The sequence below is a fragment of the Tupaia chinensis genome, unplaced genomic scaffold (assembly GCF_000334495.1).
Source record: "Tupaia chinensis unplaced genomic scaffold, TupChi_1.0 Scaffold000113_1, whole genome shotgun sequence".
NCBI lineage: Eukaryota > Metazoa > Chordata > Mammalia > Scandentia > Tupaiidae > Tupaia > Tupaia belangeri.
The window spans coordinates 6,573,112-6,579,111 of record NW_006159577.1 but is presented as its reverse complement, the minus strand read 5'-3'; the positions used below and the strand labels follow the sequence as shown (position 1 = coordinate 6,579,111).

Below are 6,000 nucleotides of genomic sequence, written 5' to 3'. Positions count from 1 at the left end.
AGTGTTCTGCTTGGTAGGGAAAAATATCTGGTTCCCCTACCCAGTGGGCCCCTTGAGAAGCCATTCATTTCAGAATGAGTACTTGGTGTCTGGTGCCAAGACTGTACTTTGCTTCCTTGGCAAATGCTGCACAGCCTGGGGGACTGGAAGGACGGAAATGGTATGTTTATTCTTTTTTGACTTAGAATCTAGGAGTTATCAACCTCTCCCCTATTGACTTTTGGGGTTGGATAATTCTTTATCTTGGGTTGCTATCCTGGGCATATGTATGTGCGTGCCCAAGATCCCAAGAGGAAAATAGAGGAGAAAGGATTGCGGTGTGGCCATCCCCCCTAGGGGGTGATTTCTCACTTTCTGTCTCTCTTTGTTTTTCCAAAGGGTGTATGCACACTATAGCAAAAACCTCTCTAAAATGAAACAAAAAAATCTTTATTGTGATCATTGATTTTTTTTTTTTTGGAGAGATTTTCACTATAGGGCACGTGCGCTGCCAGACAGACAAAGACCGAGAAATAGAAAGCGAGAAATCACCCCCCAGGGGGGATGGCCGTGCCACAATCCCTTCTCCTCCATTCTCCTCTTGGGATCCTGGGCACGCACGCACATGCACCTGGCTTGAGTTTTAAGCCACCAGGTCTGGGACGCAAACCACAGTCGACTACGTGGGAGTCCAGCGACATAGCCATTACCGCTAACTGCTGGTCCCTGTGATCATTGATTTTGTGTGTCAGCCTGACTTATACAACAGTTAGCAGCATCCCTGGCCACTCCCTATTAGATGCTAATTCCCTTTCCTCTCTTCCCCCATTTGTGATGAACAACAGCATCTCCAAAGATTTTAGAGGTAAAATAGACCCAGTGTGAGAATTTGTACATAGTACTTCTTACAAGTAAGATTCAGTGAACAAATATGAGTAGATTTAGCTTTAGACAGTGATAGTATCTGAAAAAGCATCTGAAGTTAGGGTGGCAAGCACTTATCTTCAGGTTTTGGAATTACATGCTGGTACGTGATTGCAGAGTTAGATAGGTTTGGATTGAAACATGGCTCTGTAACTTACTAACATGTAACCTTGGGCAAGTTACTTAATTTTTCTGAACCTGTTTTTTCATCTGTCAAATAGTTATAAAGAAATAAAGAAATCTTAGGACCAGCAGATGGCTTAATGGTTATGTCATTAGACTCCTACGTTGTTGACTGCGATTTGAGTACCAGACCTGGTAGCTTAAACTCACACTAGGCATGTGTACGTGCATGCTCAAGATCCCAAGAGGAGAATAGAGAAGGGATTGCAGTGTGGCCATCCCCCCCCGGGGGTGATTTCTCACTTTCTGTCTCTGTTTTTCCAGGGAGTGAATACACCCTATAGCAAAAAAACTCTCTAAAACGAAACAAAAAAATCTTTATTGTGATCATTGATTTTGTGTGTCAGCCTGACTGAATGAAGGGATACCAAAATAACTGGTAAGTATTATTTATTCTTAGTCATTGCATTAATTATTCTCCATACATCAGTATGCACCAGGCCAGTCTCTCTTTTGCTTTTTACAATAAATATTCCTAGGTTTCTACAAGATTTTGCTTAATTTCCAGAGGTCTGAAAAAATTTCTTCTGACAATTTTGTCTCTACTGCTTTTATGGAGAGGTCCTGACTTTACCTTTTTTGCTGACATCCTATTCCATCTTTTTTTTTTTTACATTTTTAACATTTCTGAAATTGAATGTATCTTACAATCAATAGTTCAACATAATTAAATCAGCAGTATTTTTCTTAGTGATACATAAAATAATGATGTATCTTAGATTAAATGAGATGTCATGTGAGTCAATAAATTTTTTGCATAACTAGTTTGAGATAAATTTTATACAATTTCTAACTGAGTAAATACCCATTAAAACAGACAAATGCAGGTATCTATGGAGATATAGAGATAACCATTAGAGGATGTGGGTTGAGAAAATGATCTAAAAGTCTAGCCAATGACCAGAAATCACTAACAGTGATTGACAATTCCCTCTCTTCACTTTCTGTGAGGTCATGCAATTAACATTCCTCCTGACCTCAGGTTGCCTGAATTGAAATAACTGCTTCTCCACTTATTAGGTCTATATTTTTGACAAATCATTAAACTTTGCTGAGTTTCTTATCTGCAAAATGGAGATAATAATTCTTAGTGTAGTAAAGATTAAATAAGGTGAAGATTCTAAAAAGTATGGGGCATACCACTGGTGAGTTTAGCTAAAATTATTCTAGGTGGTACACATATATTAATAAATAACATTGCATTTCATTGAAAAGGTAATTTCCTTTGCAATTTTTTTTGCATCTTTCTATAATAACTTTAGGAGAAAGATTCAGTGTGGTATAAGCCAGTCTTCTCTGACTCTTTCAACCAGAAATTGATAAGAGAACAAGCCCAGGATTCTGACTTTTTAGCAGTCTTATATTTGTCTGTGGTTTTGGTTAATCTGGCTATAATATGTCTTGGAGACAACATAATTAAATCAGCAGTATTTTTCTTAGTGATACATAAAATAATGATGTATCTTAGATTAAATGAGATGTCATGTGAGTCAATAAATTTTTTGCATAACTAGTTTGAGATAAATTTTATACAATTTCTAACTGAGTAAATACCCATTAAAACAGACAAATGCAGGTATCTATGGAGATATAGAGATAACCATTAGAGGATGTGGGTTGAGAAAATGATCTAAAAGTCTAGCCAATGACCAGAAATCACTAACAGTGATTGACAATTCCCTCTCTTCACTTTCTGTGAGGTCATGCAATTAACATTCCTCCTGACCTCAGGTTGCCTGAATTGAAATAACTGCTTCTCCACTTATTAGGTCTATATTTTTGACAAATCATTAAACTTTGCTGAGTTTCTTATCTGCAAAATGGAGATAATAATTCTTAGTGTAGTAAAGATTAAATAAGGTGAAGATTCTAAAAAGTATGGGGCATACCACTGGTGAGTTTAGCTAAAATTATTCTAGGTGGTACACATATATTAATAAATAACATTGCATTTCATTGAAAAGGTAATTTCCTTTGCAATTTTTTTTGCATCTTTCTATAATAACTTTAGGAGAAAGATTCAGTGTGGTATAAGCCAGTCTTCTCTGACTCTTTCAACCAGAAATTGATAAGAGAACAAGCCCAGGATTCTGACTTTTTAGCAGTCTTATATTTGTCTGTGGTTTTGGTTAATCTGGCTATAATATGTCTTGGAGAAGATCTTCTTGGGTTGATTCTGTTTGGGTCCGTTGCATTTATGTATTTATGGACCAGCAGTTGGCATAATGGTTCCCATAGATTTAAAACGGAATCACGGTTCACACTCATGTTTCAGGTCTTCATTCTCCTGGCTTCCATCCCTGCCTTGAGAGACTTGGTCTTTATGAAGGCCATCTCCCCACTGAGAATAACTCACACTCAGAGATGCCTAGTATGTTATATATGAACATAATTAGGAATCAAAGAGGCAACTGTGAAAGCAGAAAATAAGAGATATATGTGACTCTGATGATGGACAGGACCTTGCCATGCCTTGGTAGTCTAGGCAAGATTGCCTCTGAATCCCTAACTCAAGGCTATTGCCACAACTGCTGCAATTACTGACAGGCTCAGGGTCTCCAGGCCACCAGTCCTGCTCCTAGGCTCTTGCTGTAGGGTGTACTGATTGTGTACCACTATGTCAACTTCGGACTTAGCTCTGTTTGAGTTTTTAAAATTTATTCCCTTAAACTCTACTCACATAAAACATTTACTAGTAGAATCAACTTTACCGGTAAGTTGAAGGGGAAGAGAAAGAATAATATTGCAGTCTCACAGACAGTTGCAAAATTAACCAAGCTCCCTGTTCTTGAAATGGTCTCCTACCCCAAGAGGACTCTCCTATGACTCTTCCTGCATCCCCTTAGCCCCAGCCCCCCCATCTCAAGAGCTTCTCTTCCTATCCACACCTCCACACCTTTTCCCCAATACTCTCTCCTCTTCACATTTCTTAGCCTCCCCTGCTTCTCCTCATGGGAGCTCCAAATAGAAGAATTCCAGCTCCTCTTGAAAGAAAGCCTAACTCTTGTTTTGTCATTTAGATACTTGACCTCCAGGTCACACATTCTAAGCAGCATATTACCATTTTGTCCCTATCAAACACGGTTCCTTTCCTAAACAAAAACATATTTATTAATATGATTGTAATGGTTTCAGGCAAATTGAATATTCATTGTTTCCATTTTGATTTTAAGAGAAATTAACACTTGTTCATGGGTCCCTAAAACTACAATGGGCCCTGACCACTAAGCCCACTAGCCAAGTTGGCCCTGATATATCACATTTTTCACTCTGCTCTAAATCACTGAAGAGAATTCCTCCCACTCTGAGGTTTCCCCCACAGACTGACTTTCTTGGTGCTCAATGCCAGCATGCATTCAGCAGGGGCCACAATGGATCTCATCTTACCACACTTTTTCTCTTTGTTCTAAGGAAATAGTGCAATGGCTGGTTCCCCTGCACTGTTTGGGGTGAAGGTGAGAAAACTCAGTCTGGGTAACATGGCTCCCCAGAAGACTCCTCACTGAGGTTAGGCAAAGAACAAGGACCAAATGACAGCAGAAGGATGAGGGAGTAGCAGGGAACACATGAACTTCTTCGGGTATGATGAACACTATGCTAAGCAATAGTCTGTTTAATAGTCATGAATATCTGAGAGGTGGTCAGCAACAAATAGATATAGGGCCTTTACTGTGTCAGGGTATGATGTCGAAAGCTCTACTTAGTTTATTTAATAATCGTAATCACCTGAGAAGTAGGTACTATTTGTCCCTGCTATACAGATGAAGATGTGCATGTTCAGAAAGCATTAAGTGAAGATCTATACGCACAGCTAAGAATAGAGGTGGAGCCCAGGATTGGTCATTGTGAGCTGAGTTTCAGGGACTATCCCAGGACTATGAGTGGCTCAAGTATTCTCAGCTTGTGATCTGGAGCAGACTTTGGCATAAGGGGACCACTGGAGTAGGTCTTTATGTCTTGGTTTCTGCATCTGTAAAAGAAGAAGAATAGTAATACCCATCTCCTCAGGTAATTAACATTTAAATGGGTTAAATGATAAAAACCTCTTAGAACAAAGAAAGTATCATGCAGTGTTAACTACCATCATCATTGTACACAAACATCATCTCTTGGATTTCTATAATTAGTTTTGGTTATTTACTTCCTCATCAGAATGAATCTTTAGTTGTCAGCAATTTTTCAACACTCTTCAGCAACAGTCAGTCAGCTCTTGTTTTCCTGTATAAAATGACTCTAAAGTCTTTTGCAAATTTCTACGTAAGAAATTGAAACAATAATAACACAAGCAGTAGTCATTTCAGTAAAATTACTAGGAGAGATCTCTCATCCTGGCCAGACTTTCTCCTAAGTCTAAAGTCCAGGTATTTGTAGTTTTAACAAGTCCTATAGCCAGAATTAGGAACTACAAAAAAAGGAATGTGCTAGATCGGGAATCTAAGTGCCTTGACAATGAAAATATACAGCTTGGTTCATTCCTGCAGCTCCCTGGAGATTCACCAGCTTTATGGAAAAAATGGGGCCATTTGTGCTTCTCACTAATTCCAGAGCACTTCTGTTTGTTTACTGTGTGCTCATGCCAGAGAAAAAAGGCAGAACCCAGTCCACACAAGTCACGTCACATTAGTGCTTGTATCCAGAGACAAATGGCTCCATTAAACACAGAGAAAGCCTTCTTATACTTGGACGATCAGCTGAAAACACAGAAATTGAATTTCACACTCATAGCGCAAATCTATCTTTACACTACAGTCCCCATAAGTACTTCAAGTGATTTTGTGTGAATAGTTTCTGAGACGCGATTACAAGATATGACTGCTTTGTGGGGGAGGGGCGATCACAAGAAGCATTATCTCATTAGCACTGTCAGCTTTGCCACAAGGTGACATTATGAAAGAAATTAGCAACTCTGTAGAA

At 38.9% G+C, this 6,000-nt stretch overlaps 1 long non-coding RNA gene across 3 annotated transcripts in view; it reads right to left on the bottom strand.

Annotated features, from left to right (window-relative positions):
* The window catches only part of LOC102488615 (uncharacterized), a 32,180-nt gene that overhangs the window by 2,011 nt on the left and 24,169 nt on the right, over positions 1 to 6,000 (bottom strand). For 2 of the 3 annotated variants that reach the window (XR_003548657.1, XR_333904.3), the window contains exon 3: positions 3,890 to 5,056. This is a non-coding gene — a long non-coding RNA (uncharacterized LOC102488615). Of the gene's footprint in view, positions 1 to 3,889; positions 5,057 to 6,000 lie in introns of those variants that run through there. The other variant, XR_001370044.2, reaches the window with a different exon arrangement.